Source organism: Urocitellus parryii, chromosome 16 (genome assembly GCF_045843805.1).
Source record: "Urocitellus parryii isolate mUroPar1 chromosome 16, mUroPar1.hap1, whole genome shotgun sequence".
NCBI lineage: Eukaryota > Metazoa > Chordata > Mammalia > Rodentia > Sciuridae > Urocitellus > Urocitellus parryii.
Window position 1 is genome coordinate 13,695,743 of NC_135546.1, and position 26,938 is coordinate 13,722,680.

Below are 26,938 nucleotides of genomic sequence, written 5' to 3' on the forward strand. Positions count from 1 at the left end.
ATTTAACCAAGTGCCTGATAAATGTTAGTTATTGAGCGCTATTGTAGAAAATGTCAACAGATATTATCACCCAGTGGAGTCCTGGTGGCTACAATCATACAATAACCTAGAATAAATTCATAGCTAATACATCAGACATCTAGCTCCTGTTTCTGCTCACCAACCTGTGTTTCACTTATTCATCTGTTCAATGAGTATAGCAGCCCTGTCATGCATGTTCCACAAGATGACAGAGAGGGTCAAATGAGGGAATAGTAACCAATAGAACCTCCAAAGAGCTTTACAGCATACAACACACTTTCTATGTCTTTTTAGTTTTGCTTTGGTTTTGGTTTTTAGGGTTTTTGTGCCCCCCCCCTTTTTTATCTTTGTAAGACATGACTGTGAAGACAGAAGTAAAGGGACCAGACCAGGGTCACAGAGCTAGCAAATGGCAGAACCAAGTCATACACATGATCTTCCAGCTGTCTCATTCAGTGCCAAGGCCTAGTCCAGGGCCAGATGTTCAATAAATGCTTCAGCTCACTCCACAAAGTCATGCTGCCTCCTAGGCTGAAGGCTGCTAGGCCAACACTTCCAGAGTCTTATAATGGCACTTGTGCACTATGTTAGAAAGAGCTCCCCAGGAGAACAGCACCCCAAGACACCAGAATAAAGGAAGGGAGCAAAGTGACTTCTATTGCCTTTCTTGGTTCCCAAGAGATATTTGGCTCTACAAAGACATATGATCAGTTATCTCAGCGATGCAGGGAACAAAATGGAGGAAGGAACACCTCAGGCTCAAGAAGAACAAGTAGAAATTGCTAAGAAATTTTTAATAGGCAAACAGTTGCCTTCAGAAGACAAGCTGTTTTGGTTTCCACCCACAGAAAGACAGAGTGAATGAGAGTTACAGTGGGGTGACCAGGAAGCCACAGGAAGTGAAGCAGGTCAGAAAGTTATTCTCGGCCTATGGAGTTCCCTTACCCCTCTCCCCTCTCACCACACCATGTACCCTCAACCACCAAGATGGACTTGGGAGTGAGGTGGGTAGACCGGCCTAGAGGCTGAGGGGTTTGTGAACCTCAGGTCTGACCCACTTCCTGCTGGCAAGTTTCACCAAAGCAACTGGAGTAGGAACGCGTGGGCAAAAGTTGTATCCTGCAATCACATCAGAAACCCTAACCCAGTCTTTCTCTCAAAGTCCTGTTCAGTCTAGCTCAGACCTTGCCTCCTCTGTGATTCTGTCCCTGGCCGATGCAATTCCCAGTGAGCTCCCTCTTCTCTAAATGTGCACCAAGAGCATATCTCCTTTCCTGCTGTAGATCCTGAATTGAAAAGGGCTTTGAAAGGTACCTTCCAATGTCATCCCATGAATGGCAGGGAGTCAGTCTTTCCTCAGCATCCTAAGAAATCTGTCCAGTGGCTTCTGCTTATTATTTCTCAGGAACAGGAAGGAAGCACATGACCTCACAAGGGAGCCCAGTGCACTGAAAAGCTGTAATTGTGTTCAGACAACAGATGTTTTGGAACAAGGAGGTGGCCGTGGGCTGTGGAAAAATCATACAAATTTGGAAGAAGGAACTAGACTTGTAATCCTAGTTTTGTGAGCCCTTGGGCAAATCACTTAACTTCTTTAAATTTCTTTATCCTCCTTTGTAAAAGGGGCAGGATAATAGACTACATTTCTCAGTGCTACTGAGAGGATCAATGAAGTGATGCATGAAATGCACCAGGAAAGTCAAGTGCTGTGCAGTGCTGCCATTATTCGAAGACTCTGAAAGGTGAACACGAGACCCCAAGGAACTCCTAGCATTGGCCATTTCTTGGGCTTGAGGCAGTGAAGATTCAGCTAAATGGGAAGAAAACTGTTTTCCTTTTCTATTGCTGCTAGAACAAATTTCCAGAAATTTAGCAATTTAATACAACACAAATTTATTATCTTATTGTTCAGTAAGTCACAAGTCTAAGTTGACTCAGTTGTTTTTTTGTCAGGGTTTTATGAAGCTGAAATCAAGATGTCTTCTGGCTGAGCACTTCCTGAAAGATTTCGGAAGAAACAGCCCCTTGGTAGATTGTGGATGTAGCTGAATGTAGGTCCTTGCAGCTGGACTAGGGTCCTCATTTCTGGGCTAGCTGCCAGCTTGGGGGTGGGGGGACGCACATCCTTAGCTCCTCATTCTTCTCTCCACCCTTTGCACAGGGACCCCTACATCTCAGAGCCAAGGATGGGGCAGTGCATTCACTGTAGTCTTCTAACTTTGGCTTTTGGTGGCCCTCTCTTTTGCCTTTACCCAGAGAAAGTTTTCAGCTTTTAAGGGCTCATTTGATTAGATTTGGCCCACCAGATAACTCAGGATCATCTCCATAAGATGGTTATAGGTTAAATTGTGAGCCCCCCCCCAAAAAAAAAGTAGAATGAGTCCTAATCCCCAAAAGTCCATACATGTCCTTAATTAATTACAGGGTAGTATAGAGGTAATCAAGTTAAAATGAAGTAATTATGGTGAACCCTAATCCAGTTTCCTTATAAAAAAGGGAAAGTTGGATATAGACATGCAGAAAAGAAAGATGATGGGAAGACACAGGGAGAAGACAGCCATATGACTTGGAGAGAGGTAGTTACTGCTAAGAACTCCAAGGATTGCTGTCACACACCAGAAGCCAGAAGAGGCAGGGAAGGATCCTCCTCTATAGCCATCAATGAGAATATGGCCCCACCACCCCTTGATTTCAGATTTCCAATCTCCAAAACAGTGAGATGATAAATTTCTGTTCTTTTTAAGCTACACCATTTTGTCATTTTGTTAGAGCTACCCCAGTGGCATAATTTTGATCTTAAATCTCCCCCAAAAGGCCTGTGTGTTGGAGTCTTGGTCCCCAAGGTGGTGCTATTGGGAGGTGGGAGAACCTTAGGATGTGGAGCCTGGTGGGAGATCTTTAGGTCATTGGGAGTGTGCCCTTTAAGGGAATTATAAGGCCTGATCTCTTCCTATTTTTTGCTCCCTGGCCATGAGGTTAGTGGTTATGCTCCAATGTGTGTTTCCGCCATGCTGTATGCATGTATATATGCATGTGTGCTTCACCATAGGCCCAAGCAATGGGACCAATGGATGATGGACTCAAACCCTCAAAACTGTGAACCAAAATAAACCTCCTTCTGTATAAATTGATTATCTTAAGTATTTGTTATAGTGATGGAAAGCTGACTAACAGACCTGAGAAACTAATACAAAGATCTTAACTTTAATTATATCTGCAAAGTCCCTTTTGCTATGTGAAATAACATTCACCAGCTCCTTTGATTTTTTTTTTTTTTTTTTTTTTTGCAGGTGAGAGGTTAGGGGTGGGGGCAGGATTGGTGCCAGTATTCTGCCTTCCAAACTCATCCAGAGGTTAGCAGTCTTCCACACTTTGCCTTACTTTCTTATCAGATTTGCTAAGCAAACAGAGCCCCGAGTAAAGAACCATAGACTGGGAACTTGATAGAGGAGGAGGAGGAAGGAATCAAGAAAATGGCCCAAAACAGAAGCCAAATTGGAAGAAGGACTAATCTGATGCCCCTTTGTTCAGACAACACACACATGGCTGCCAGGGAAGAATGTGCACAGTGCAGCCACAGTGTGAGGTTCCAAACCTTCCTCTAGTTCTCTGCATCCAAGCCTCACTTTTCTCACCCTTTGAAAGCAGATTATGATACTATCTAACATCATAGAAATATAAGAATTAAATAAGGGCTGAGAATAAAGAATTCCTAGAATTTACCCTTAACATATGTTAAGAATTCAGGAAAACCAAGCCATTATAATTGCATATCTATTATATAAATGTTTGATTAACTGCATTGCCCTCCCTTGGTATCCTCTGGGGGATTGGTTCCAGAACCCTCAGGCAGATCTAAAATCTTCAAATGCTCAAGTCCCTTATATAAAATGTAGAAATGTTTGCATATAATCTTCATGCCTCCTCCATTATACTTTAAATCATCTCTAGATTCTTATAATATTTAATACAAGGTAAATGCTATATAAATAGCTATTATACTATATTGCTTAGGGAATAATGATAAGACAAAAGAGTCTACAGGTCCAGTGTGGACACAGTTTTTCCCTAATATTTTTGATCCACATTTGGCTGAATTCCCATATGTGGAACTCATATGCTCTAGTTTGGGTCTTGAATAACCCCCAAAAGCTTGTGTGTTAGAGTTTGATCCCCAGGGAGGCACTACAGGAAAGTTATGGCACCTTTAAGAAGCAGGGCCTAGTGTGGGGTCTCTGGGTCATTGGGAGCATGCCCTGGTCTCTTCCTCTTCCTCTCTTTTGCTTCCTAGTCACAAGGTAAGTGGTTTTACACTGCCATGAGCTCTTGCCATACTGTGTAACCTTGCCACATGCCCAAAAGCAACAGGACCAATACATCATGAATTAAAATCTTCCCAAATTCCAAAATAACCCTTTCTCTTTATTTAATTATCTCATGTATTTGTTATAGTAACAAAAATGACTAACACACCATGATATGGAAGGCCACTGTACATAAAATACTGTGTGCCAACACACACACATCCAAGAGTCTGGGAGAATACACACCAAAATGTTAATAGTGATTACTTAAGGCAGATGACAAGGGCTTTCAACTTTTACTTTATATACCTCTAGAATATATGAACTCTCACAGCAAGCATGCATTGTTTTTATAATTTAAAACTATTCTTAATTTAAAACATATTGCTCCCTAGGAAACAAGTTGAGGTCATTTGACACCCACATGGTTGTGCTATAATACTAAAACACAAATTTGCTCTTGCATCTACACACTGTAATGTTTGCCTAAAGATCTTCTCACTCTACAGCCTTAACTCCTATCCCCAGAGCAGGCCCCTCCACCCCACCAGATGTACCCTGAGATGAAACTCAATCCTCTGCGGCTTGCCTCTTTTGTGGAGCCAGATGCAGTAGCGATTCCAGCCCCTCTCCATTCTCAGTTTGCAAGCCTTTGCCTCCTCTAGGAGCTGTATTCTGAAAGGCTCTTTGTTGCCAGGAAGAATGCTTTGGGGACAGTCTGAAAAACACTCTCTGCACACATTTCCATCTGCTCTCAGGGGTTCCCTCTCCAAAGGGGCTTAAGGAAGAAAAGGCACTAAACCACCAGCCCTGGGTTACTCACACCCTCAACCTCCTACCAATTCAATCAATCAACTGATTCACCTACAGAGATTATGGTACAAGGTGATGCCAGAGGCCAAGGTGATAATGCACAGTCTTTAACAAATATCTGTTTCAATGAGTTGAAATGATTTTGTTTCACAGCATAGCACAGGGATTAGAAGCACAGACTTTGCGCTAGATTGGATTTGAATTTGAATTATAAGTTATTTTATTAGCTGTGTGTCCTTCAAACCCAGGTTTCAAGTTCTTTAAGCTTCAGTTTCTTCATCAAATAAGACTGCAAGGTTTTAACATGAGGTTTGAATTGATTATCCATGTAAATCTCCTCGCACCCAGAGTAAGTGCTCAGTAAATGGGTGCTGTGGTTAATGTCATTATAATTATTAGAAATGCAGACACAGATCCTGTCCTCAAGGTATTTATGGTGTAGAATGGAAGTCATTGGAGCCTCTTGAAAGTTCTAAGAGGACTCAGCCACCATGTAAAAGGCATTGGGAAGTGAAGGGCATAATGGTAAACAGCTAGTTAGCTGCTTTATAGGAGATTAGAAAAGATAGGTTATCCAGCCCAGCCTGGCTCCTTATGCTTGCGTCTCTCCTGCCAAAAGCCTCTTCCCCAGCTCTAGAACCATCCCTATCTATCCTGAAGAAGGTCTGAAACAGCCCAAGCCCCATCCTGAAGCTTCCACACTGAGAATCCCAGCATACAATAAGGACCTCAGCTTGTTCCCAAGGCCTGGTATGGTGGTTATATGCATCAGTGGCCTGCCTAGTATTCCTGGATCTTACTGTCCTCCCTCCCTGGACTGAGGTCTTCTTCTCTGACTTTCAAGAGTCCCAGGCCCCAGACTCCTCTTTGCATTATCCCATTCATCTACTGAGGAATCCATTTCAAAAATATCACTGACCCCTCTGCCTGCCTAGGATCCATTTGCACTTAGGCTGAGCACCTGAGGATACCATGCAACACCTTTATCACCAGATTGAGCCTCTCCATCCCCCATCTACCTGATCTAAGCCAGATTCTAGCCCCTCTTACTAGTCACCCTGTGCTCCACGAGAAGGCAGAGAGGACTGAGGTTGGAGTGATCAAAGAGGAGGAGTCAGAGGAAGAAGAAGCCACCTGTAAACTAGGCTGACTATAGAAGGGGCAGGACTGCAAATAGGTCATTGGACAATGTTGAGAAATCTCAATATGTGAGATAAAAGGGGAAAACACTGGCAACAGATTGCAAAGAATACCAAGCTTGATCCCTTCCAAAGGTTCCCAGGAGCATTAGATGGAGGGGAGGGCACTGGGCAGGTACATAGGGTCAACAAGGCTCAGTGTTGGGAGAGCTCCCCTTTCTAGCCAAGCCAAACAACACAGCATTCTCCAGCCACATCACCCCCCTCAAGTCGCCAGGAGTTACACAAAACCATGGAATCCCATTTGTTCATGCCACACCATACTAGTCATGCTACCTTGAAGAGCACCAAGTTGTCTCAAGTCCTGTTCCCTTGGATTTGCAGTCTCCTGGGCCTAGAATGCTTTTCTCTGCCCTTTTGCCTCCAGTGTCTAGCTTAAAAGACTCCTCCTTCCAGGAAGGTTTGTCCGTCTCTCCTACAGGGAAGGCTTGTCTGTCCTTCTTTTTTGTTCTCATAGTACTTTGAGCCCCTCTATCACAATATTTACCATACTGCCTTTTGATTTTTCCTGAGCATAGTCATCCTGCACCTCTTCCTGACTGTTGGTATTCTGACAGAGGGACTGGTTCTAGGACCCCCTCCTCAGACACCAAAATCCACAGATGCTCGAGTCCCTCATATAAAACACTAGAGTACTTGCAGAGAATCTACATGCTTACTTGAAATCACCTCAAGATTACTTACAATATCTATTATAATGTAAATGTTATGTCAATCATTGTTATATTGCACTGTTTAGGGAATAATGGCAAGGGAAAAATGTTGGTCCATGTTTAGTTTGGACACATTATTTTCAAATATTTTTAATGCAAGTTTGGTTGTATCCACAGATGCAGAACCTGTGGATAACGGAGGACCAATTGCATTATGAATCTATCTTTACTGCTACGTTGTCAGCTCCTTAAGGACAGAGGTCATATATTATTCATTCTATAATGGCACCTAGGACACTCCATAAGTGCTCGTTGGTGATATTATAACACTATTTTCTAGCAAACATGCCACACTAAGTATATGAGATACAAAATCTCACTTAGTCCTCATATAACTATACAACTAACGATAATGTACCTTGTCTTGGAGATAAGAAACCTAAACTAAACAGGAGATGAAAGAATAAGCCCGCTTGAGCAGGTCAGCTCCAGCTCTCCCTAACCCTGACCCTGGGAATAACCATGCTGCGTCCTTAGGTGGCCCAGCATGATGTTTATTTCCAGTTATTGAAATCTTCCCAATTTGAGTCAGTCCAATCAATAAGCTGCTCTTGAATAAACATTGGGGGCATCTGTGTTCTACAGAGGAGCAGCTTGTCATTTTGACAATCCAGGAGCAAGGTTAATTAGCCCTTTCTCTAGCCAATGGGCACTAAATTCTCCTTGTATCTTGCTTTTTCATTAGCAGAAAGAGCTTTCATGATGATCTTTCTAAAAGGCAATGTGCCTGCAAGATAAAAAGTCACAGAGAGGCGGCACAGTCGGTGAATTAACTGAGGAAGGGGATGGGAGGGATTTAATCACTGTCACCCAGTAATTGAGGGTAGATGGAAGGTAATTAAGGGAGCAGCACACCGACACAGGCACCAACCCTGCGCTAAGTGCTTTGCATCCATTATCCCTCCACACGTTGCCTCCCTTTTGCCTCTTCAAAGAAGAGGCAACCTCCTAATCACATATCCAGTGGTCCATCCCAGTCCACCTCCTCCTCCCCCTCTGCACTAGCTCAAGCAGCTGACCATCATCTCCTCCTTGTCATCCTCTCTGTCCCCACCTGCAGCCCCCTTGGCCTATGCAAATCTAAACTGCTACTTCTCCTTCTTTGTCACTCCTGATGACAGTCATGTGCTCCTCCCCTCGCCTTTTTCTCTGCCAACCTCTTTGATCCACCAGGGACTACCCTCAGCCTCAGCTCTTTTCACTGGATGTGTGCTCCCAGGCTGATCCTAAACAAGCTCATCTAAGATGAGAGTTATACCAATCAGTGACAACCTCAGAATACACACAAATCTTCATATTCATCAAATACAGAAACAGAAAATAAATTCCCAGAAAACTCCCCAAATTCATTCAGCAAATGATTTACTGTGCAAATCATATGGAAGCAACAGATTTGGGGCTCTATTCCCAGTTACTGTCTATGCTCATCCCAAATTAGAAGATGCTCATCCCAAATTAGAAGAAAGTGAGGAGAGGGGTAAAAGTAATCCCAAAAAGCAAGGTGAAAGCTACATACCTAGCAAATGTACATTTTTTTTTGTATCTGTATTATACTTCAATAACAGTTTTTTCAAGAACCCAAATCCATGGCCTAGATTAATAGCACTCGATAACTGAAGCAGGAGAGAAATATAGAAATATTAGAAACATTAATATAGAAATATTAATTCACTTTCTTGTTCTCTTTGCTTTTTTGTCCTTTTTGCAGTACTAGAGATTGAATCCAGGGCTTCACATGTATTAGGCAACCACTTTACAACTAAGCTACATCCCCAGTCCTTTTTTCCTACTTTAAGACAGAGTCTTGCTAAGTTGATGAGGCTAGCCTTGAACTTGCAATCTTCCTGCCTCAGCTTCCCAAATCACTAGGATGACAGGCATGTGCCACCACATCCATCTCACTTTCCTGTTATTAATGCCCAAGGAAAAGAGAACCTTGTTAATTATGAGTAGGTAATTAGTGTGTCCATCTGTGATTTTAGACAATTATGTCTTGAAAAAGACTTCTGTGGAGTTGCAAATTTAGAGTAAGGGGTATGAAAAAACATTTAAATCATCTTTTTGTATTCCAGGATGAGGAAACTCAGGCTAAGAGAGGGAAAGAGTCCTGTCTCAGTCCAGGAATTATCTGCCACTAAAGGCCTTCTCCACCTTCTTACCTACTGATATGCTACTAAAAAGTGACACAGACAGGACCACAAGAGGCCAGGAGAGACCAGATGGATCTTGCAGTATTTTCTGGGCTGGGGAAGCTCATAGCAGCCTGACAAGGCCAGTTACAGAAAAGCACATCCCATCTCTTTGGTTCTACATTTTTTTTCCCTGTGTGTATGATCACTTAATTCCTGCCTTGATTGCTTTTCAAAAGCAATCTAAATTAATGTGAACCCACAAAGGGTAAGACTCTCTGAATAATTAGTGCATGATAATAAATGCAAATAGGGAAAGATGCCAACTTGGCCTAAGAACTAGTGTTCCCTGCTCCTCAACCCACTCTCTTCTCATTGGGCATTCTCTTTACACCATTAAAGAAAAGGTTTCAAGGAAACTTGATAAAGGATGGTGTTTCTAAATAGGCCACTGGGTTCACTGAAGAATGGCAGAGGGGAAAATCAAAAGCTGGAAGAATCAAAGTGACTTGTACAGGGTCTTTTTCCTTGTGTATAGCTTTGCTGAAGATAAAACACTTGTCTGGTTTCTGCCAGTTGGAGGAAGTCATATTATCACCCTCAAAAGAAGGATCTTCCCTAACTGGGTCCCACCCACCCAGGATTTAGCTCCAAATTATCTCCTTTCTGTCCTTGCCAAATGGTCCCTGGTATGCTGATATTAAGAGGTCTGGGGATTTTAGGAGGCAGGGCCTACTGGGAGGTTCTTAGTTATTGGCAGCACTGCCCTCCAAAGGGCCTAAGGTGGTTCTCATAGATATTGAGTTGGCTCTCTCAGGAGCAAGTTGTTATAAAAGAGCCTAGTCCTCACTCTGGGATCCTGTCTCACAAAGTAATTTCTTTCTCCTGCACCCAGTCCCATCACTGTGTTGCCATTCACCAGGAGGCTCTTATAAGAGCCAAACCGATGATGGTGCTGACCTTGAACCTCTAGAACTAAGAACAATTTTTTCTTTATAAGTACCCAGCTTTAGATATTTTGTCATAGTAACAGAAAACAGACTAATACACACTGCTAACCTTTACTCCTGCTTTTTCTCCTGTTACAATACCTCCTCCTATTCCCCACCCCTTAGCAAAGATCCTATATATCTTTCAGAGAGCTTCTTAAAGCCTTTGACAACTCTATCCTTTCAGGGAGTCTTCTGTAATTTTTGGTTAAGCAGCAGAAATTACTAGAGCCCACCCATTTCTACAATCTTACTACATTTTCCAGCCTTCCTTTCAGTAGGGTATGGTCATATGCCTGAGTTCTAGCCAATAAAAGGTAAGCAAAGTAGCACTTGCCCTTTTAGGCCTAGCCTATAAATAATTCCCAAGCACAAGCCTCACTCCCTCTTTGCCATCTACAGCTGAATGGAAAGAATTCCACAGGTCTTGAGGAAGGAATGAAGAAGGCTGGGTCCCTAAATGGCAGTGTGGAGCAGAAATTTCCCTACCAATTTAAAATGAATTTGAATAAACTTTTATTGTGTTAAACTTCTGAGATTTTGAAGTTTATTTTTTATGGCAGCTTCTTTACATATTTTAGCTAATAGTTAATGGCGTATGGAATTTATTTCACATGTCACCTCTGACTTACAGAAGTGGCTGCGTGGAACTCCTTGTTTGGGATTGGTTGGCAGCATCTAAGTTTACTAGGAAAGACTGTCATAATGGATTAATTATGTCTGCCATAGGTAATTTTTTTAAAGGCAATGATGCTGTTTTTCTCTCTCTGACAGACATACATATATTTATGTAAATATACATATATTTACATATACATACATACTTGATTTAACACCTGACTCTGTATATCCTGTGCGTTTCTTCCACTATTATCTGTGACTTAATCAGACCTCCCCTAAAAAGTTATATACTACTTGAAGGCAGAGGCTATACCCTGTCCACATCAGTCTGAAATAGGACATATAGGTGCAAATGCTTACTAAATTAATAGCAAATACAAAGGGAACGATACTGTATTTTCAGACCTTCAGTAGAGTTGTCTTGAAAACTGCAGAGAAACTGGACAAACAGAGGTTTAAGAGATTTCGCAGTCAATAAGACAATCCCTGCCTACACTAAGTCAAATGGTTTATAACAAGTCCCTTCTGGAAGCCAATTTTTATCTATTCTCAAACTTCATGGGCAGCTGATGTGGGAGGGGAATGAACTATCTGTGCAGCCTGAAAACCACCCACACACCTTTAAGATCATGGATTACCAAAACTGGAAGGGTCCCTACCCATCATCTAGTCCAGGGACAAAAAGATTACAATTCAAATACCATCTAATAATCGATTTACAACAGCTGCATGGAGGGCTATAGTCAAAAGATTCTGAGAGCTATGTGCCAAGTACTGACCTAAGTGCTTTTTGTGTATAATCTCATTAATCCTACCAGCACACTTAGAAAGGTGGTACAATAATCCCTACTTTACAGATGAAACTGATACCTGAGAGAAGTTAAATAACCTTCCCAAAGACCCCAAGATCAGTAAGTGGCAAAGTTAGAATTTAAAACACAGTGTAATGGTTAATTTGAATTGTCAACCTGGTTGGATTAAGAGATGCCAAAGATTAAGAGGCTTCTGGGTATGTCATTGAAGGTGTGTCTAGGAATGATTGGCATGTGGGAGAGCCAACTGAAGTGGAGACCCTCCCTTAGCATGGGCAGAACCATCCAATAGGATAGTAGCTTGGATGGAATAAAAGTTAGCAGAACAAGGAAGCAGCAGCAGATGAAAGCTTGATTCTTCTTGAATGGGTTCTTGATTATTGCTGAGATTGCCTGAGGATATCAGATTCTTGCTCCTTCACTCTTCCAAAGTGGACTCTGCCATTGATTCTCCACGGAGTTTCCAGCAGCCTTCAGTCTCAGACTAGGATAGCACCATTGATCCCTTTTGTTCTGAGGTTTTAGCCTCTTGGACTGCACAGCTGCTGGTTCCGCCAGCTCTCCAGGCTGCATACAGCCACTGTAGACTCTCCAGCTTCTGGTCGTGTAAGCCAATCTAATAAATCCCCCTTTTATAATCATACTTCCTGTTGATTCTGTTCCTCTAGAGAACCCTAACAATGTAAGAAGACAAAACTCATAAAGGAACAGAACTGGATTTAGAAGCCCTCAATCAATGGAAGTTTCTCATAATTTCACCAACACATACAAAATCAACACATTGGAAAAATACCCCATGAAGTCTCAAAAACCCATTTAATTTCCATCTAAGTTTTTTTCCACAATACCTTTATTCTACTTGTTTATTTTTATGTGGTGCTAAGGACTGAACCCAGGGCCTCAAACATATTAGGCAAGCGCTCTACCGCTGAGCTATAGCCCCAGCCCTCAGAAAGGCTGCAGAATAAGGAGTGAAAAGTTCTGGCTGCAAGGGAGGGAACGGCAGGGAGCAGCAGGGAGTGATTTAGATGGCAGGAAATGAGACAGGTGATTCAGCAAGACTCAGGTAGGGCAGCAAGCTCTTGACATAAACATATAGTTGTACTCTGATGTTAAGCATGATAGGTTGGCCTCCAAAGGCCTCACTTTGCTCAAAAGGCTCCCTAAAGCTAAAAATGTGTTATAATGGAATATCACTGGCTGGCCCTGGTCCCCAGGGCTTGCTGTGTCAAACGAGAAGGAGGTACCATCAATGTATTTATAGGCTCAAAGTTGGCATGCATGAAGCTACCTGGAGTTATTCGACATCTGTTTAGTGCACATTTCCCCCATATTTTGGTTTTATTAGGTTTTAATCATCCAGCTATTTGGAGCCCAAATCAGAATTTCACACACACGCAGAGTCAAATAACAAAAAAGCCCAAAGAAGCCACAAGACCAAAACAGAACTTGCGACCAGTGGTTCAGGAAGGTCAGTTCCCTGGGAACCCCTGCCTGAGATCAAAGGAGAGCCAAGTGGTGTGTCACCTCTAGGGTCAGGGGAGCCACCACCTTGGGCTCAAGATACTCACCCCTTTGTTCTGTGGCCTTGGCCTAGAAACCTCTGTCTTCCTATCCCTGACCAAAACCCTAAACATCTGGCCCAAAGATCCACTTCTTTGGGAAGTCTTCCCATCTCACCCCATTCTCCACTTACTTCAGAAAGGAAAAGCCCCCCATCCACCCAAATGTGTGTCTTCAGTCCTCTAAATGCCCCAACCCACTCTAGGGGCATTTGGAGGACTGGCTGTCTGCTGTCCCAGCACACAGGAGGAGTCACCCTCATGCACAGCCTTGGAAAGATTCAGATAACATCAGGGAGCAATTGGAGACAGAGCCAGGCCTAGACCCCATGGTGACCTGGATTATTACTACTAGCATGTGGCACTGCAGAGAAAAAGCTGAAGATAAATGTGTTGCTCAAATTCATCTACCATACACAAGTACTGCTTTTATAATTAGAAAAACATAAAGTAAACAGTTTTAATAGACTACACATTCCCCATGCAAAAGGAGCTTATGGTGTATTCTACTGCATGGGAAACAGATATGTAACCACTCACAGAACACTGAATGAACTACAAATGGCATTGACAATGTTGTGGGTTCAGGGGAGGGAAAAGCTTGGTCTTCCCTGGACAGGGCATGGACAGGGGAGTCTTCACATGGGGGAGAGGGATGCTCCCTTGGTGACTTGAGATTGAGTGTCAGCTCTTTAGGTAGATAGGGCAGAGGAGATGAAAGGAAATTCCAGGCAGGAGGAATAGCACCTGCAAAGGCATGAGAGAGCTGGCTAAATGATGTGGCTGGAATATGGGGTGCATAGGAGAGATGATGAGGCTGGAGTAGAGGGTCAACTTGTGGCTCAAGGTCCTCAAACTCTGCATGTTGCAAGGAAAGAAATGGACCTTGAACAACTCCTGGAAGATAACCTGCAAGGGAATCTTTGTTTCCCTGGAATTTGGGCCAGACAGTTTATGCTAATACTGTGATTCAAGGAAAAGGCTTAAATTCATGGCTTTTGTTTACCTGGTTCCTGGACTAACTATCAGTTTGATCTTTGAGAGAGGTAGGGAGGCTAAAGACTGAGTAGGTAAGTGATCCACTCCTCTGTGACTGACATCCAATAACAACTGGGGAAACCAAGGCTCAGGTGAGATTTTGTCAATGGCAACACTTCCATCATTGCTTTTCTAGGACAATGAAGTACTGTGTGTAGGACTCCGCTGAAAAAGGGCAATTGTAGAGTTTACGCCTGACAACTCCCAGACTCTACACTATGTACCTTTTTCCTTGGCTGATTTTAATCTGTGTTCCTCTGTTGTCATAAACCATAAGAACAACAGCTTTTCTGAGTTCTGTGAGTCCTAGCAAATCATCAAACCTGAGGGTGATCTGGGAGACTCTCACCACAAAGGGTCAAGCAGGAGCAGGCAAGAGTACCTTTGCCTAGAAGGTTAATGATTTTGACTTTCACCCTGGAGACTATCATTGTGGAATTGAAAGGTTCTGTCTCGGGGTTGGCACGACAAGGTCAATGTACATATCTGAAAGATACTTCAGACTAGAGGTGGGAATGGACAGGAAGGAAGGGGAAGGGATAAAGCAGGGAGACCAAGACCAAGAAAGAGACTGCTAAACCAATCCAGGGAAGAATTGGTAAGCTTTTGATAGTGGGCAGGAGCCACAGACAAGAATTGAACTCAAGAGATATTCAAGAAGCAGGTACAAGAAGTCTTGGCAACCAATTAGACTCCAGGGTAAGAAAGACAAGCTGACTCCCAGACTTCTACCCTGGGCAATTAGATAGATGACATCTCAGTCACCAAAGTGAGAAATCCAGAAGGCAGAAGCTGAGGTTTAATGGTGTCCTGACTCTTAAATTCAGCCTGGCTTCATTCACTACATTCATTTCTATAATTCAGGCCAAGTAAAATCCTTCATTCATTCTTTTATTATTATTATTTATTTATTTATTTAGGAGTTATAGATGGATAGCATGCTTTATTTTATTTTTATGTGGCACTGAAGATTGAACCCAGTGCTTCACACATGCTAGGCAAGACCTCTACCACTGAACTACAGCTCCGGCTCCTCCTTTATTCATTCTCTTTTCTCTCCTTAAACCATCACTTTAGCCCTCTGCCAATGGAGATCACTAACAGATCCTCTTTAAAAGCGGCCAAAAGCTGATTTCTTTGAACTGGATTTCTCTGCTGGCTGAATCACAAGAAAAACATTATTTGCAACTTCTGAGGAGTGGGAAGCCAGGTGAAGGAAATGCTAGGATTGAGTGGCAGAGACTACAGAAACACTGGACATACAAGGCGATTTTGGACACCAAGATCCTGGGCCAGACACCAGGGAGGTGATACTCAGATCCCTGTGACCCTGGAGTGAGGGAGTAGCAGTAAATGAAATGGTAGGAAACAAGGGCTTTCTGGCCTGCAGAGAAAGTGTCCCCTTTTAGGAGATTCAGCAGCACTTTCTGTGTTCTAGGTGACAAGGAGTTAGAGTGAACTGTGGTCCCTCCAGCTGGGCCCTGGAACCAGATATGACAGAATGGCAGGGTCTTCAGGGTGAAGGTGATCCAACCAGTCACCAAGCCAAGAACAAATACTAGTTGTGCTATGATGGCTCCAACAGCCCCCAAGAACAGCACAGGGAACTTTGGGAGGCATCAGAGGCAAGTGCTCATTATTAGCCTGCTTTGCTCCTACACCCACCCCATCACTGCACATCCACACCCCAGATCACCAGCTAAGTATACAACTGGCTTCTGTCCTCCTGGCCTTCCTGCTTCATCTGCTTATTCCATTGTGACAAAGTCTGGAACCACAGAGGACTTAACAACCCATTCTACCCAGAAGAAAGCCAATGGGAGAAAGACAAAGATGAATGAAGGGGGGGGGCAGGGGCCAACCAATCCCTCTCCAGATCCCAAATGGGGACCCTGATGAAACAAGAGGCTCTTATAAATTCCTACCCAATAAGGTAACATGGGGAATGGTTGAAAGCATAGTCTCTGCAATGGAGCAGACTGGGTCAGGAACCCCAAATAGGCATTAACAGTCTGACTAGGCAAGTTACTTCATATTTCTGAGCTTCAGTTTTCTCATCCATAAAACAGAAAAGAAAGAAGAAATGAGTCTGCCTTAAGGTTGCTATACAGACTACATGAGCTAAAGTCTAAAGTGCCTTGAATACAGTAATGGCTCAGCAAACATTGGTTTTCACTGTTGGCTCTCTCCCCTAGAGATCAAAGAGGAGACTTTTGAGTGTTGAGCTCTGTTGGTCCAACAGTGAGATGTGGTTCCAATGTTCATGCTCCTAACATAGGCTAGAATGGCAAGAGCCACAGCATCTGAGCTGTGCAGGGCCGGAAGCTTCCTGGGAGTTCATCTGATCCCTTTCTCTCCTGCATACAAGTAAGCAGAGACAATACCAGGCCTGAAAAGGGAACCTGGATGGGGTACCCACAGTGTCCTCTCCAGCAAATCATTTTACCCAGGTCCCTGTCATTTTGTTTTAATAGGTTTCCAGGGAGCAAAACAAACAATGGAATAAAAGTCTGGAGCCCTGGGTTCTGGTCTTAACCTGGCCACTGCTTTGCTATGTGACTTCTAAAGAGCCAGTCTACACCTTCCTTCCTTTCAGATTTTTCTGAAAGAACACTCCTTCAATAAATGACATGTACCCAAGCCCCTGTGTCAGCCTCTACTTCTAAGAAATCCAACATAAAATACTTAGTAAAAATTTAGAGAGAAAGTAGAAAAGACCACTATGGCTTTGGAGGGATCCTCAGAAGCTTTCTGAAGGAGGTGGGATCCAAGGGGTGGGCAGGCTGTAAGATTAGAAAAGAAAGGCAGGAAGATACACAGACCAAGGAAGTAGTTTAATCCAACAATCATGCACTCGGTCAATCCATTGGTCAGGCTGGCCAGGGTCCTTCAAGAGAAAAGACCAGGGCCTTGGGACCACCTATGAGGGTCTACTGAAGTTGGGGGAGTGGGGGTTTCCATGGTTACAGTATGATAAGGAAAATTAAACTGTGGTCCATCAAGATGTATGGCTCCCTGGCAAGGACATTATGGTGTTCTCCTTTACATTTGAAACATCATTTGTATCCAACCTTTAGGGCTTTAATCAATAGATTAAAGCCCTAAAGAAACAATCTACAAAATGGGATAAAATCTTTTCCAACTACTCATTTGACAGGATTAATATCCAAAATATATTAAGAAATTTTTTAAAGTAACTCAATTTAAAAACAGGCAAATATCCAAATAAACACTTATCAAAGAAAATGTAAATGGCCAATAAATAAATAAATACTTAATAGCATTAGCCATCAGGGAAATACAAATCAAAACTACAATGAGATTCCACCGCAACTCAGTTCAAATGGCTATTATCAAAAACTGTTGGTAGAAATGTAAATTAGTGCATCCACTACAGAAAACAGTATAGTGGTTCCTTAAAAAAAAAAAAAACAATAGAACTATAATACGATTAGCTATCCCACTCCTGGTATATATCTGAATGAAATGCAGTCAACACACTAAAGAGATATCTAGATGCCTATGTTTATTGCAGCACTTTTCACAATAGCTAAGATCAGGAATCAGCCAAGCCCATCAACACATAACTGGATAAAATAGTATATATACACAATAGGGTATTTTTCAGGCAGAAGAAAGAATGAAATCCTGTCAGCAGGAAAATGAATGAAACTGGAGGACAACATGTTAAGCAAAATAAGCCAGACATAGAGAGACAAGTATTACATTTCTACTATTATTTTGAAACTAAAAAAAGGAAGTAAGAAAAAAAGGGAGGAAAGGAGGGAGGGAGAGAAGGAGGGAGGGGAGAGGAGGGGAAGGGAAGGGAAGGGATGGGAAAGGAAAGGATAAAGGGGAAAAGGAAGGAAAGGAAAGGAAGAGACAGATGGCCTGAAAGTAGAAGACAAATCAACAGAGAAAGGAATTGCAGAGAGGTGTGAAGAGGGGATCAAGAGAGAGGGTAGAAGGGTGAACAGACATGATTAACACATGATATATGCATGTATGGAAATATCATAGTGAATCCCATGATTTTTTACAATTAGTACCTGTCAATAATTATAACTTTTTAAAAAAAAAAAAGTCTTTGAGGCTCAAAGGTCCTTTTCAGATCATCTAATACCACTGATGGATAGAAGCTTTGAGATAGAGAAAGAGCCAATGTTATTTATTTTACTAGTTATATTGATTTGTTTTAAAAGTTTTGTAATTGTAGAAAAATATAAATAATAAAAAAAATGTACCATCTAAACTTTCCTTTCTTTTATTTTTCAAGTTTACTTTCAATATATAGCAGGAATGCTTGCCTTTCATTTTGCGGAAGTATATAATGATTCCTTTGAAAATATTTTGTAAAGAGGGATCACTTTAAAGAAAAATAAACTATAATAAAGTTGATAGAGACACAGAAAAGTAAAAGTTAAGGCACAAAATCCTTAAATTTGCAAACTAGTCTTATATTTTCATTTTAAGAAGGCAAACTTGCATCCAGAGAAGGCAAAAGAATTGCCAAAGTCCACAGGGCCATTTAGTTGCAGGAACAAAATTAGAAACTAGGTCTACAATTCCTGGTTCCATGTTTTCTCTCTCTAATGCTTTTCCTCCAAAAAAGAAAGGAAAACAGTATGTTCTTTTCAAGAACATACCTTTCAGTCAGGTATAGAGGTCTATTACCATGATCCCAACTACTGGGGAGGCTGAGGCAGGAGGATCACAAGTTTGAGGCTAGCCTGGACAATTTAGCAAGACTGTCATAAAATAAAAACCAAAAAGGGCTGGAGATATAGTTTAATAAGAGAGTGCCAGTAGATTTGATCCCCAGTACAGGAGGGAAAAAAAACAACAAAAACAAAAACAAAACAAAATGCCTTTCCAAAGTTTTTGTCTTAACCTTGAAAGATACAAAACAGAGAATAGACCAGGTTCTTTTGTTTCATGACCAAAAACAAACCCAAAAAAAAAAAAAAAAAACAAAAAACCTATGTTCCCTCTAAATCAGCCTTAGTGACAGTTTTCAAGGTAGAAAAGAAATTCAGATGACAAGGAGTACTGGCCTGGAGAGGAAACAAGTCCTCTAAAAATCTGTCACCCCTGCATTCATCATTCTGCTAAGATCAGACGTCAATGCTGGAAAGGAAAGTTGGCATTTTGATGCCAGCATCTGCCTCCAGCTATTCCAGGGATGTGCCTGTCAGAGAGGTCGCCTGTTTTCTAAACTAAAGGATACAAGCGGAGTCGGTTTAGAGTTCATCTTGCTGTGAATCAGGAGTCAGAAGATTGGCTTGTTGCTAAATAGCTATGGAATTCTGGAAGACCTTCCTCACCTTTCCAGGCTTCAGTTTACCCACTCTCAAACAGGGATGCCTGATACTATTTACTTCAATATCATTTTCAATAACCACTAAATATTTTGCATCCCCTGATGATTTACAAAGTGTTTCTTCAGTTGTGTGATAAGGATACCATTATTTAACAATTTAGGAGATAGAGTCCACAAGGCCATGAAACTTGTCTATAGTTGTAAGGATGTCTTAAACTAAGATGCTATGTGATCCCAGACCATGCATCTTTAAAGTTCAGAAGTAGAGCTGGGGTGTGATCCAGTGGTACAGCACTTATCTAGCATGTATGAGGCCCTAGGTTCTTTCCCCAGCATCAACAGGAAAAAAAAAAAAATTCAGAAGTCCATCACCAGTGGCTGGGTGTGGTGGTTCATGCCTATAACTAATCCCAGCAACTGGGAAGCCTTAGGAGGAGGATCACAAGTTTGAGGCCAGCCTCAACAACTTAGTGAGACCCTGTCTCAAAATAAAAAATAAAAAGGGCTGGGGGGCTGGGGATGTGGCTCAAGCGGTAGCGCGCTTGCCTCGCATGCGTGCGGCCCGGGTTCGATCCTCAGCACCACATACCAACAAAGATGTTGTGTCCACCGAAAACTAGAAAATAAATATTTAAAAAAAAATTCTCTCTCTCTCTCTCTCTCTCTCTCTCACTCTCTCTTTTAAAAAAAAAAAAAAAAGGGCTGGGGATGGAGCTCAGTGGTAAAGTATCCCTGGATTCAATCATCAGTACAAAAAATAAGTAAATAAATAAACATTAAAATTTTTTTAGGGCTGGGGATGTGGCTCAAGCGGTAGCGCACTCGCCTGGCATGCCTGCGGCCCGGGTTTGATCCTCAGCACCACATACAAACAAAGATGTTGTGTTGGCCGAAAACTAAAAAATAAATATTAAAAAAATTTTTTTAAAAAAATTTTTAAATGTAAAAAGGACTTGGGTTAGCTCAATGGTAAGTATCCCTGGGTTCAGTCACCAGTAACAAAAAGAGTAAGTCCATCACCAGTGTTTCTCAAAGCAGATTTCTTTCTTTCTCTCAATAGATACAGATATAGACATATATATTAGTAATTACTTTCTAAAAGAGATGTTATAATTAAATAAAATTGTTAAAAGTTTAAAGGGCTTCTTTGCCACCATGGGACTTTTTAATATGAACTGTAAATCTCCAAAAGGGAATAGAGAATGAAGACTTTCCAAAACTGATTTTATCAAGTAAATTATCTACTTAGGTAGAATCTCTCTCTTAAAGTAATATTCCAGAGGACATTTCAGGAAATGTGAAACTATCCTATTGTAGTAACTCTTGGTTTTATTGTTATTTTCAGTGAGGTTGCCGTTGCTTTATAGAAACTGGGAAACCAGACACAACTCAGGCTTTTGTTGGGCCCACATCTTAGGCCTGTAATATTAGTCTGACCTCGGCCCATCTAATTGCTCCACAGGCCAAACTCTGGATGACAAGGCCTTCCATTGTCACAATTGATTATGCTCAGATGTTTCCAAAGAAGATGAACATTCTATACACGTCTTTGTGACCTTAGCTGTGTGTGTCAATCAGTCAGTATTTATTCAGTACTTGTCTCGCCCCCTTCTCTGCATCCTACTCTCTCTCTCTAGGCCCACTAAGTCAGGAAGACACATTCTTCCAAGGCTGGTCCATTCCCAAACAGTGATAAGGAGGATACAGGTAATAAGAAAGGACTAACTCCTTCTCCTTATGTCAGATCCCCTTGAGATCTCACAGTGTCAGCTACCAGGGCATGTGACCACTGCAGCGACCTACTGCCCAGCACTAAGAAGTTTTCTGGGCTTGGTAATTTGCTACCACTGCTTTAATATTCAATTTTTAAACAGGAGGCCCCACATTTCATTTTGTACCAAGCTGGTCCTGAACAACCAGTGTTTAACAGTGAGCTCTGTGAAGGTCAAGACTATGCCTAGCACCAGAAAGGAGCAAAATATGCATGTATGGAATGAATAGGTGCAAGAAAGAGCCCACAGAGCAGAGAGAAGTGGTCCTTTCTCTCCCCAACAAACAGGGCTTATGGCTGCCCTTTTCTTCTGAAAGGCATTCACATGTTAAACAGAATTAACACCAAGCAATAATGAAAACACACACTGGCTGGAGGAACAGGCCTGCACACAGCATTGAAACCCCAACCTGTAAGAAGGCCAGAAAGTGACAGACCAGGAAGCAGGCAGGCAAACTGTCCTCACTCCCTATATAATGGGACACTTTTCTGCACTTAACGAAGCGACAGCCAATTTCAGCAAAGAACCTTCACCTGAATCTGGTGCATTTCCTTGCTGTCTCCCAGCCAATATCTGCCCCCCTTCTTTTCCCTTCTAAGCCAGCTATCTCCAATCCCCAGCACCTCTCAGCTGTTCAAAGCCTTAAAGGTTTAATCTCCAAGAAGGATGCTCAAGGGCTCTGTTATCAGAGTTGCTTAATTCTGCATTTGTAACGGGTTTAATCATCTCTATCAGACCACACTCCCGTGACTCACACGCACAAGCACCAGCTCTCTGTGAGTTGAAAGTTGTTTTCACTTTGTCAGTCCCTCGCCCCTCCCCCTCAGAAGCACTTGCAAGTGCAAATACATACTGACAAAGGTGGGGGCAGGGTGTGCAGTTTTGTATTCTTGTTTTTCAATAGTGCTAAACAGTCCAGCAACACTGATTGAAAAAAATAATTTAAATGCTATGACTTTTCACCGCTACCACCAATCAATGGTTTTCAATGTCCCATGTTTCCTTCTTTGTTCGTTTCATAACACTGCAGTGACAATACTGTTCTGCGTTGCCACATTTCCTTCAGAGGACTCATTTCCAGTGGATTTCCAATGGTGGCATAATGTTCCATCAAATGGGCTGTGATCATCCAATATTAACAATTCTCCTATTGTTGAACATTATTACATAGGTTCTACTTTTTAATTTATTTTTAATGGACACACAAAATTTTGCATATTTATTGGTATTGCATGATGTTTCAATACATGCACGCCTTGTAAAATGCTCAAATCAGGGTAAACAAATCTCTTCTCAAACATTATCATTCCTTTGAGGTGAAAGCATTCAAAACCCTTTCTTCTAGCTTTTTTGATATATACAGTACTTTATCATTATTTATACTCTCCCTACTATGCAAAGTTTCTGCTTTTGCTTTTTATAGTAAATACCTCTGCAATGATCATTTTTGAGAGACTGGGATTCAAATTTAAGCTATGTCTCATACTAGCTAGTAAGACCCTAAAGGGGAAATGATAGTATTCTCCAACTCAAAGCATGGCAGATGAGAAAGTGCTTTATAAACTATACAAGCACTCTACAGGTGTGTATTATTACTATGTGCCAAGCTCTGTCAAAAAGTAATTACAGTTGGTTCCTGTCCACTGAAACTTTGCCACAGAGACAGACGCCACTGAGCCCTGATACAGTAATAAAGGCCAAGAGGAAACCAGAGACCAATGTCATTCTCAACATTATAAATATGAGTGTTTAAGAAAAAATCAAGTCTGCAGAATAGCCTTGTGAAATACAAAATGCATATCAAGTTGTAGGTAGGCTGAAAACAACAACAAAAAATGGCATTTAAAAGGGAGGTGATAAAAGTACAGGTTGATGGAATGGAGACTGTATACAACAGCATCACTTTTGTATTTAAGAAGACAAACAGATACATCTAGGAAGAAGGTAAAGTGTCCTGCTGGGATTAGGAGTATGAGCTATAAAAAGAAAATGTGTTTGTCCTTTAAATGTCACCTGGGTATCTTGCTTTTAAGATAAATACACTGTATTGCTGAAACTAAAATTGCCTTTATTTTAATAAACTCTGTCAAGTCCTATATATACTGACTGTTATTTATGTTAAAAGACAGAGTTTCAGGAAGTATTGCTCTGAGTAGTCTTTAGACTACTAGGAAGTATTGCCTAAGTCAATATTACCTGGAATGCTTGTCTTAAATGCAGATTCCTGGTCTCCACTATGAAGCAGCAGAATCCCACTATCTGCACCTGACTAAGCTCCTTAGGTCAGCATAACATGCTAAAGTTTAAACACCAGTGGTACCAATAACACAACGGCACTTTCCAAACAATAACACAAGTCCCAGCTATGAAATGATTGGCTGTCCATGATTTGGAAATGCACCAGGGAAGGCCGTGGAGCAAGAATAAGACCAGCATGTTTGTACCATATTCAAGCCAGTTCCAAAGACCCCACCCTCTGCTCCTGACAGCCAGCCAATGCTGCTCCAGATGGATATATTCCCTAATCAGGCAGACACCATTTTGTTGGCTTAAGATTGGTTTTCCAAAAGCAAAGCTCAGTAACAACAGACCAACAGGAAGAACAGTGACAGAAGCTAGGCATGCTCCTCTTTTCCATCTCTAGACCTCCAACTCTCACCCATCAGACAGGCAGGTCCCAAGACTCAGAGCCAGGAAAAGAGAGTATGAACTCCTCTGATGTCTGATGTTGGTGAACCAGTGTTGACGCTCAGGTGATGGAAAAGCCCAGAAGTCAAGGCAGATGTTCAGCCAAATTAAGCAGTTCTAGGAGAAAATGAAAGCTTGCTTGCTGAGGCATCTGGTGTCCATTAACCTCCTAAGCAGAGCTGCAGCAGAGCCATCTGCTGGAACATCTAAAGGGGAACACTTCCCCCACCTCTGGGTGTCTGTGAATGATCCCAGCAACGACCTGGCCTTGAGAAGGGGGAGAAGGAGAATGGCCCATTTGCCTTCAAGGCCCACTGACTTTTTCCAAACTTCGGAGTCAGCAAAGTCAGTGGAAAAGGGTGGACTCATGGAACTTGATGTTTGCCATCAGGGAAAATAAGCTGATGTTAAGGAGAGCTGTATCAAATGCACGCAACACTCATTGCACAAAGATCCGGGATGCTATTGAAGCAATGTGATTCCTAAGTGGCCCAAGTGACAACTAAGAGAGAAGGAAAAGAAACTGACATTCCGCAAGCACCCACCATGGGCCAGATAGTGCACTGGACATTCTCAGACATGTTTACTTCTTTAAATCCTTACAACAAATCTGTGCCCTATGTATCATTATTTGCATTTTACAAATGACAAAGCTGGGCTTCAAACTCAGGTCTTCAAACTTCCAGAAGTTGAAGGCTTCTTTTGATGGTGACTCTGCCACAATTAAGCCACTTTCTTGGGTTTGGAGGATGGGTGGGAGGGATGGGAGAAAGGGTTATAACAAAAGCTATTTGTGGGGCTCTAACAAAAGATTATGCACGGATGGGGTTTGCTGCTCTTGATGTCTTTGAAGATGACCAGACGGAGGCTTGAAATGTATCCATGGAAACAGCCATGGTGGGAGCAGCAGCCAAATCAGTTCGCCCTTGAGACAGGTGGACTGGGGACCCTGGAGACTCTGCCTTGATGAAGAGAGAGACTGGTGTCAGCTCCCACTTTTCTGCCAGCCTCAGCCTTCCCGACCCCACAGCTGGGACACCTGCAGGCTCAGTCCACTCCCAAGTCACCAAGCCACTCAAGATATCAGGCTTTCTGTGAGGCCTTCAGAGACCCCAATTCTAGGCGGCCAAAAAGCCTCCCAGAGTAGCTCAGGACAGGCTACTACTCTGGCTTTCTCTAGCCTGCCCTGCTCTGGCAAAGACCTGGGCCTTAACCATGAACTCCTGTCTGGGGCATTAGTTTCCCCATCAGGTCTCTGACCTCCACAAGGGGACTGCCTGCTGCCTTATCCTCACACCCCTCCTGGATTCCTGCCCAACATGATCAACATGAAAGACAGTGACAACCCCATTTCCATTCCTTGGGAACCCCCAGCAGACCTGCAGATCTTCCACTCTGTGTGCCACGGGGCCTGCACCTCTATTGTTTCCCTGGCAATCTCCACTCCCCACCCAGAACAGGCACCATCCCAAGCTGCTGCAGTGCTGGCCCCAACAGCCTCAGTGGAGCTCCAGAGAACAGAACCCTCTCTCCAAAGATCACATCTCCTTTTGGGGGAAACCAGTTCCAATGGCCGATTGCCATGAGAGTATAAAGTTGAGTCACCTCTCCTCAATTCATGGCCACTCTGAATGACATCCTAGTTTCATCCTCACTCTTGAGAACAGCTCAGGCTTTCGATGTGACTGTATCAAAACTCAGCCTGTGGGGCTGGGGTTGTGGCTCAGCGCTGGAGCACTTTCCTAGCATGTGTGAGGCACTGGCTTCAATCTCAGCGCCACATATAAATAAATGAAAAATATAAGGGTCCATCAACAACTAAAAAAATATATAAAAATAATTAAAAAAAAAAAAAAAAAAACTTAGCCTGTCCCTCTGCCCAGGCCTCCTCCCATCCCTTCTGCACAGACCTTGAACTTTCTACCCAGAAGTCTCTGACTCAGGTCTGATTCCCAGGAAACCCAGGCTCATAAAGACACTTTGATCCTCATTAAACTGGAGAGTACTATAGCCCTGTCCCTCCCAGCTTTGTCCCTGCTTGACCTTATAACCAAAAAAATCACCCACTCTCCCAAGATCAGGAGAATCACTCTAAGCACTGAACAGGATACTAGTGCCAACTCTGCCACATACATGCTGGGTGCTCTGGAGAACTACTTAATCTCTCTGAGCAGCTTCCTGACTATGAATTGATCAATGAACATTGTGCTAATTATCCTGGCAGCTCATTGTAATTTTAATTATCTTAACCATATGCCAAAATTTACTGGGAACTGACCACATGTTTCCATTCCTTATACCCCAGCTTAGATGTCACTGCCTCCAAGACACCCTCCCCAATCCCTAAAACTGGGATGTGTGTTTATTCTATGTTCCTGCAGTCTCTAGCCATGCCTTACTAGAGCTCTTATCCACGACATTGTAATTACTTGATTTTTGCCACAGAGCTCCATGACAGCAGGGAATATGTTTATTCACTATCTTTTTTTTTTTTTTTTTGGTGGTGCTGGGGATTGAACCCAGGGCCTCATGCATGCAAGGCAAGCACTCTACCAACTGAGTTATATCCCAGCAAGGGAATATGTTTATTCACCTTTGAACCCTCCTATGCCTAGCTCAGAGCCCAGCACATAGTAATGGTTCAAAAATGTTTGGAAATTAACTAAGTTAAATGCTGGAGATAAACTGAAGATAATACCCAGCATTCACTACCCTGCACAGCATGCAAATGGCTTTTGTAGGCAGGATCTCATTTGATCCTCAATGGCAACTTGTGGCGCAGGCAAGGAGGGAGCTATTTACCTCTTCCTACAGATGAAGATGTAAGGCCAGTGTGTGCCTAAGTGACCTGGATGGAGCTGGATCTCTGGGCCTGCCAGGCTGGAATCTCCCTCTCATGCCCTACCTCCCACCAAAAGAGCTGGATGCACTCTTCCCATCTTTCAAGTTAGACATCC

At 42.5% G+C, this 26,938-nt stretch overlaps 1 protein-coding gene and 1 non-coding gene across 4 annotated transcripts in view; both read right to left on the minus strand.

Moving 5' to 3' along the window:
- Positions 1 to 26,938, minus strand: part of Srgap3 (SLIT-ROBO Rho GTPase activating protein 3) — a 244,862-nt gene that overhangs the window by 172,292 nt on the left and 45,632 nt on the right. The gene's annotated exons all lie outside the window — the stretch shown is intronic.
- Trnaa-ugc (transfer RNA alanine (anticodon UGC)) lies at positions 26,480 to 26,551 on the minus strand. Its single transcript has one exon. It is a non-coding gene; the product is annotated as a tRNA-Ala (tRNA).